The 7724-nt window shown below is 44.8% G+C and overlaps 1 long non-coding RNA gene across 1 annotated transcript; it reads right to left on the bottom strand.

Annotated features, from left to right (window-relative positions):
- Positions 1–4414: 4414 nt before the first annotated feature.
- On the bottom strand, positions 4415–7442 carry LOC128475158 (uncharacterized). The gene is made up of 2 exons (XR_008346455.1): positions 7317–7442; positions 4415–4672 (listed from the first exon to the last, which is right to left on the bottom strand). It is a non-coding gene; the product is annotated as an uncharacterized LOC128475158 (long non-coding RNA).
- Positions 7443–7724: the final 282 nt, after the last annotated feature.

Below are 7724 nucleotides of genomic sequence, written 5' to 3'. Positions count from 1 at the left end.
TACTTGTGTCCTAGGTGTGATAGATGATTTGATGGTTTTGTGTTTGAAGTAAAGTATAATTCTTTCTACATAACTATATATTGTGTTGAAACAAAAAATATTCAAACACACACATGAGGGTAAATAATAGAAGAAAATGCTACCATATAATTGTAGGGTAAGCCTATAAATCCAAAATCTAGAAGGACAAAACCATAACACATTATAGTTAGGGGCAAAGATGTCAGTCTATTGAATGTCTGTCAGGGAGTTCTAATGAGAAAAGGATAGACCTTGAGTTTACTGTTGCCGTGTAGAATAGACAATAGAGCTATGAGGCTGGCTTTAGTCCAACCGTAATTGCTTGAAGTATTGGATCATAGAGCAACCCGTGGTCACAAGCAGCCATTTGTGATGGATAGTCATTGACACAGGCTGGGCAATCATCAATCAAAGTGAGAACAGACACTGATAGCTAGGAGGGACATGGCTTAGATCAGCAAATAGATAGTGGATTAGTACACATTCAATGACCTGACTTTTTAATCCACTAATTTTTTTCTACGTTTAATTAATTTGAAATCTTGCTTTTTAGGTTTTGAAATGTATGTCTTTGTACTTGCCATTTACTCCCTACCCACTACTACCTATTCTCCATCCGCTACTAAGCCGGTTCTAAACCATTCCTCTCTTGGAAAGCTTTGTGTAGCCAACTATAGGAAAATCATATAATCTGAAATTCCATTTTTACCTCCACTTGCAAGATGAAAATCATATTTGGGGATACAAAGGCATATGTGCAAATTTTAATGGGCAGGAGGCTCGTTATATTTATATATATCGTCAATATTTTATCCTTAGAACTAAGCATTTTTCTGTGAATTCTGTGTTGGGAAAATAGGTATGATTGACAAATTTCATACATTTGACATGACTGGTAATGGAAAAGAAACACACACATTTCAAATTCTTGACACAGTGGTTTGTGTACAGAAATGAGGATTGACACATATACTCAAGTAGCAAAGTAACAAATTTTGTTTGGGGTTGAGAAGTATAGCCAATAAAATACTAACCTTCTAGTTATATTTCAGCTGCAAAATATGTAACTGTATTAAGGTGTAGGAAATCAAAACTGAATATTTTTTTCACATATAAGAATCACCAAGCCTGTGCAACAGCCAATTCCGTAAATAGAAAGATCATATTTATTGTTTAACACAATGGAAGTAATATTGTATATTGTATTTTCAAATGTTATTTATTACTGTTTAGGCACTTGGTATAATTGTGGCCATACCAGGAAATGCTGTATTTCCAAATTTGCAGGGCAAATTGCAGGGTTTGATAACTAATCTTGGATTAAAAATGAACTTCAAGTCACACTTCTGTGAATTTGCCTCTTAGTGGTCAGCTGTAAGACGACCCCCCAAAATTTGAATATTAATTTAGGAAAAAAAGAAAAAGCGTGATTATAAGACTACTCTATAGGAAAACAAGTTTTATTAGTAAATATTAGTTCAAATGTAAACTATTTTTTCATATTTAATAAAAACTATGATTTTTTGTTTTTATTTCCATTTATTTGCCAACCTTCCCCCCAGTTATGCACATCTGCCCCCCATATATGCTTTATACCCCCCTATATGCCACTCTGCCCTCAGATATGCCTTATACCCCCTATATGCCACTCTGCCTTCTTGATATGCCTTTTAAGCCCCTATAAGCCATTCTGCCTCCCTGATATGTCTTTTAACCCCTTATTTGCCACTCTGCCCCAGATATGCCTTATACACCCCCTATATGTCACTCTTACCCCCCCCCGACTAACCAGTGCATCCCTAGACATGTCCCCCAGTTTTCAGATTCCTTGGTGTCTAGTGGGGGAAGCCGGTTGACGTCTACGCCATGCGCGCAGACAACCTCCGCTGCTGCTGGCCAGTACTTCCGCCGGGGCTTCTATGACTGAGCACCGGCGTGGCGTGACCTTTCAGTGCTCAGTCATAGAAGCCCCTGTGGAAGTACCAGCCAACAGCAGCGCAGAAGGGAACCTGGATCCTTCTCTCTGGCAGCCGGTGGGCGTCTTTGCGATGCACGCAGACAACCTCAGCTGCTGCTGGCACTTCCTCTAGGGCTTCTATGACTGAGCGCTGGCATCACATGACCTTCCGGTGCTCCACGCAGACAATCTCCGCTGCTGATCGAGCAAATACGGTAATTTGTTCTTCCTTGACGATCACGTACAAAAAGAACACAAAACATGAAATGTAAAACTTCTAAATGCTCGATTGTAGACATATAGTCCCATGGATTTAAAAATAACTGTGTTGTGAATGTTATTGAACCATTTGGAATGTCACTATGATTGCAAAGATTAGGAATTGAGGTTTAATATGGATCTAGGATTTGATATTAATTGTTATATATTAATCTATGTCTTTGTCATCTTTGCCACCAAACAGCTTTCCAGTGTCCCCAAACAGCTTGCCATTACACTATTGGGATGATGTTTTCATGTTGTATGAGGTGCGCTTTATACACCAAACTATGTGTTCTTCCTGAACAATTGAACCTTGGTTTCATCACTCCACAAAACATTTTTCTAGTGGCTTTGTGGAGTGTCAAGGTGCTCCTTGGCAAACTTTAGGTGTGCAGTAATGTTTTTTTTTTTTGGAGACCCGTGGCTTCTTCCTTTGTGTCCTGCCATGGACTCAATGCCAGTTCAATGTTTTGCATATGGCAGACTCATGAACAGAGATGTGAACTAGTTACAATGATTCCTTCATCCCATTAGCTGTTACCTCACTGAGCGTTCTGTGTTGTGCCCTTGGAGACATCTTGGCTGAGTGCCCACTTTTAGGGAGAGTGGCCACAGTCATCTCCATTTAAGAACAACTTGTCTAACTTTGGACTGATAAATATGTAAACTCATTGAGATTACTTTGTAACCCTTTCCACATTTATGCAAATCAACAATTCATGATAATAGGTCTGAGATTTATTTTTGGTGAGGCATGGTTCACATCAGCAGATGCCTCTTGAGAATGGCACCCTCAAAATGTTTGAGTGTTTTTATGTCAAAGTAGCTTTAAAAAACTCCACTCCCATTTCATTGATTTTACTCTAGGTTTCCTAATGCCTGACTCCAATTAGCTTTTGTTGAATTGATTAGCCTAATGGTTTTCAACCCACACTATGAATGTTTGAATTATGTTTTCAATATGGACAAGAACAATTTAATAATTTGTGTGTTATTAGTTAAAAGAGATTGTTTGTTTATTGTTTTAACTTAGATGAAGATCATACCATATTTTAAGACACATTTATATAGGGCTGCAGCTAAAATAAATAAAATCGATAATAATCGATAAAGAAAATGGTTGTCAATGATTTTATCGAATATAAGATGGCAACCTCCGCTACTGCCCTTCACTTCCACTGGGGCTTTTATGATGGAGCACCGGCGTCACATGACCTTCTGGTGCTCAGTAATAGAAGCTCCAGCAAAAGTGCCGCCCAGCAGCGGAGGTTTGTCAGACACCAAGGAGTCTGGGGGGGCAGAGTGGCGTATCTGGGGGGCAGAGTTGTGTATAAGACATATCTGGGGGGCGGAAGGGGCATATCAGGGGATATAAGGCATATAGGGGGAAATATGGCATATATCCGTGGGTATAAGGCATATCAGGGAGGCACAGTGGCAAATCTGGGGGGTGGAGTGGCATTTAGGGGTATAAGGCATATCAGGGGGCATGGTGGCGTTTCAGTGTCATATAGTGGAGTATCAGGCATATCTGGGGGTGGAGTGACATATAGGGGGTATAAGGCATATCTGGGGGCAGAGTGGCAAGCCTGGGGTCAGATGTGCATAACTGGGGGGCAGGTTGGCAAATAAAAGGAAATAAAAACAAGAAATGCATTTTTCTCAATCATAGTTTTTATTAAATATGAAAAAAATAGTTTACATGTAAATTAATATTTACTACTAAAACTTTTTTAGGTATAAAAACCTAGTTTGAGAAAAATTGTGTTTGGGTTTTTGTACCTTTAAACTATAGCATTTATTATTATGTCATAGTAAAATAAGAAGGCGATTAGAGAAATGCCATTGTTATAGAGATAAAAGTGTTGTGTGCAGTTTGTTCATTACATTATTTTAAATAAACAACAAATTTGCATATTGTTTTTTTTTATCTGATTATTTAATCGAAAAAATAATCGGCCAACTAATCGATTATGAAAATAATCGTTAGTTGTAGCCCTACATTTATACATAAATGGTGGTGATTCCAAAGGATTCACTTATTTTTCATTGTCACTGTATACTATAATATACAAAATCATCCTCCCTTTTACACATTCTATACTGAACAATTGGGGATTAATCTAGCCTTGGTGCAGTATTAATCTAAATTTTATTAAAGACAGGAGGCGAGTATTTTGCATAACCTTCTTTACTGAATAACCTCCAGCAGCAAAGGAGTTAACAACCATCATAAAAGAACCAATCAAAACAGACATGACTCTATATCAGTCCCAACATCTAGCAACTCCTCCTCTTTCTTTGCGGTGATGCCGAACAGGAAGGGCAAACCACCGAACAGCCGGAGATAGGAACAGAAACCGCAGAACCAACAGGAAATCCGCCGGTAAACAGGACCTTGGATCCGGGATACTCAAAGAGTAGCAGAACGGCCTGAAAAATAGAAGCAAAGTGACAATACCAGGCACAAAAGAGACATCCCCAACAGAACTGTAAAACATAGCGGAGCAGGGACAACTCTAGACATATCTCCCCAAAACAAATAGGGAGGGCATAGAAAGGGGGGGAAAATACTCGCCTCCTGTCTTTAATAAAATTTAGATTAATACTGCACCAAGGCTAGATTAATCCCCAATTTTACAGCAAGACAGGAGGCTTCATATTTTGCAATTTTAACGCCGCAACAGAGCGCAGGAAGCATGCGGTTGAGGGCGAAAATAAAAGGTACGAAAAGTGGACTCCCGGGACCAATCTGCAGCCGAAAGGACATCGGACAGAGAACTCCCGAGAGACAAAGCCGCCGAGGCGGCTGCGCCCCGAACCGAATGAGCCCCAAACGAAGGCTCAACTCCAGCCAGGCCAAGGATCCATCTAATCCACCTGGCCAAAGTCGGAGCAGATACAGGACGAAACGGACGGACATAGGAAATAAAAAGTGGACCCGAGGAAGAGCTACGAAAGGGTCGAGACGCGCAAAGGTAAGCCTTAACAGACTGAGCAACGCAAAGTCTAGGTCTATCGGGGAAGTAAGGGTACGAAACAGAGACCGAATTAGACTTAGTCCGACGCGAAACAGAGACGGAAACACCGACTGGCGAAAAGGAAAAAGAGTCAACGTCAAAAGCCCGGATATCGGAAACCCGACGAAAGGAAACCAGACATAACAACAGAGCCGTCTTAGCGGAAAGCTGACGTAAAGACAAACAGGAATTATCCGGCCATGTCTCAAGGAAGTCCAGGACACTCGAGACATCCCAAAAGGCGGAATAGCGGAGGAGGGGAGGAGAAGAGGGTCCTCGCAGGACAACTCCAGAAGCAACGGGAACCACGGCTGAGTCCTCCAAAACGGAGTGATCACAAGAACCGTAACACCCTGCCTGGAGAGGTAGTGGAGCGTGCGCAGAATCATGGAGAATGGGGGAAATGCATAGGCGCCCAGAGGGGGCCAGGTCTGGAGGAAGGCGTCCGCCGCCAGGGAGAGAGGGTCCAGAAGCCAGCTGAAGAAATCTTCCGTCTGGCGGTTCATCCTGGAGGCAAAGAGGTCCAGGTGAAAAGGACCCCGGGAGTGATCCAGGGACAGAAATACCCCCCGAAGAAGACGCCAGTCGCTGGCATCCCTCCAATGGCGCGAAAACCAATCCGCCACCAAATTGTCCTTGCCGGGGAGGTACTCCGCCCGAATGGACAGGTGATTGTCCAGACAATACTGATAGAGCTCTTTGGTGAGCTCCGTCAGGAGTCGAGACCTTGTGCCCCCAAGCCGGTTGATGTACCGGACCGCGGACACATTGTCCATACGGAGGACAAGTGAACAATGAGTGACCGCCTTGGTGAAGCTGCGGACGGCAAAAGAACCCGCTATGAGTTCTAAACAATTTATGTGAAGACCGCGTTCGTCGTCTGACCAGAGACCCCCTGTCGCCGTGTCGTCGCAAACCGCACCCCAGCCAAGCAGGCTGGCGTCCGATTCTAGGACGAGATCTGGAGCCGAGCCAAAAATGGCCCGGCCATTCCAGGCGTCCATGTGGGAGAGCCACCAGCGAAGCTCCAGCCGCGCTTCGTCGGAAAGGGGAACGAAAAGGTCGTAGGAACCCGACGTCCGAAGGTGCCGAGTCTTCAACCTCTGAAGAGCCCGATAGTGCAAGGGACCGGGAAATATGGCCTGAATGGAGGCCGATAAAAGACCTATGACGCGCGCCAGTGACCTGAGGGAGACAGATGGAGATCGAAGAATTTTTCGAATCTCCTTTTTGATAGCCAGAACCTTGTCCCGTGGCAAGCGAAGCATTGCCGCAACAGAATCCACGGTGAATCCAAGGAACTGGATGGACTGTGTAGGGACGAGGACCGACTTGGTCTCGTTGATTATAAATCCGAGGTCCTGGAATAGTCGGACTGCCAGGGTCGTGTCCCGAATGAGAGATTCTCTGTCGGGAGCCATGAGGAGCAAATCGTCCAGATAGACGATGCACCGAACGCCGCGAGCGCGAAGGAACTCCATGACCGGCTTCAGAAGCTTCGTGAAACACCACGGAGCCGAGCTGAGGCCGAACGGGAGACAGGTAAATTGCCAGAGAAGGTCCTTCCAATGAAACTGGAGATACCTCCTGTGTTCTGAGTGGACCGGAACCGTCAGATAAGCGTCTTTTAAATCCAACCGCGTGAACCAATCGTTCTCGCGGAGTAGATCCCGCAAAAGATGGATACCCTCCATCTTGAAATGACGGTAAACTACTAGTGTGTTCAGGGAACGGAGATTTATAACGGGGCGGAACTCCCCGGACTTCTTTGTCACCAGAAAAATATTGCTGATGAAACAAGGAGGGCCGCGGGCCCGCTCTATAGCACCCTTCACGCGCAGGGAGGCCAGCTCCGCATGGATAAGGTCTCTGGAGCTGCACGGCAAGCGCGGGGAAAAGGGAGGGGCGACCTGACAAGGAGGAGAAACAAACTCTAAGCGAAACCCCGCTACTGTCTCTAGAACCCAAGGGTCTGATGTGAGCGCCGCCCATGCGTGGGAAAAGTGTGCTAGCCTGCCCGCTACCGGAATAAGGGGAAAAGGCGTACAAACACTTACCTGCCGAAGTCTTCCCTCGGTAGGTGGAGGAACCTCTGCCTCTGAAGGAACCGCGGGAAAATGGGGTGCGGTCTTGAGACCGGTAGGTCGTGGAGGCGTGAGGAAACTGGGGCCTGGAGCCGAAGGCAACTCTGCTGGTGGCACGACCCCTCTGCCGACCAGCTCTGTAGGAAAAACGGTCTCCTTGACGGAATACTCTTTTCATGGAGGAACGAGCCTTGTTCAGCGAAGTGAAGACATTCACATGCTGGCTGAGATTCTTCATGAACTTCTCCCCGAAGAGAAGGCCATTTGCTTCAGGGCCCAGTTCCTTGGGAGCCAAGTCAGCGAGTTTCGCATCCAACTTGAAGAGAGCGGCTTTCCGCCGTTCCGCCGAGATGGCACAATTAGCATTCCCGATAAGGCAGA

This window comes from Spea bombifrons, chromosome 2 (assembly GCF_027358695.1).
Source record: "Spea bombifrons isolate aSpeBom1 chromosome 2, aSpeBom1.2.pri, whole genome shotgun sequence".
Taxonomy (NCBI): domain Eukaryota; kingdom Metazoa; phylum Chordata; class Amphibia; order Anura; family Pelobatidae; genus Spea; species Spea bombifrons.
This window is presented reverse-complemented; position numbering and strand designations above follow the sequence as displayed.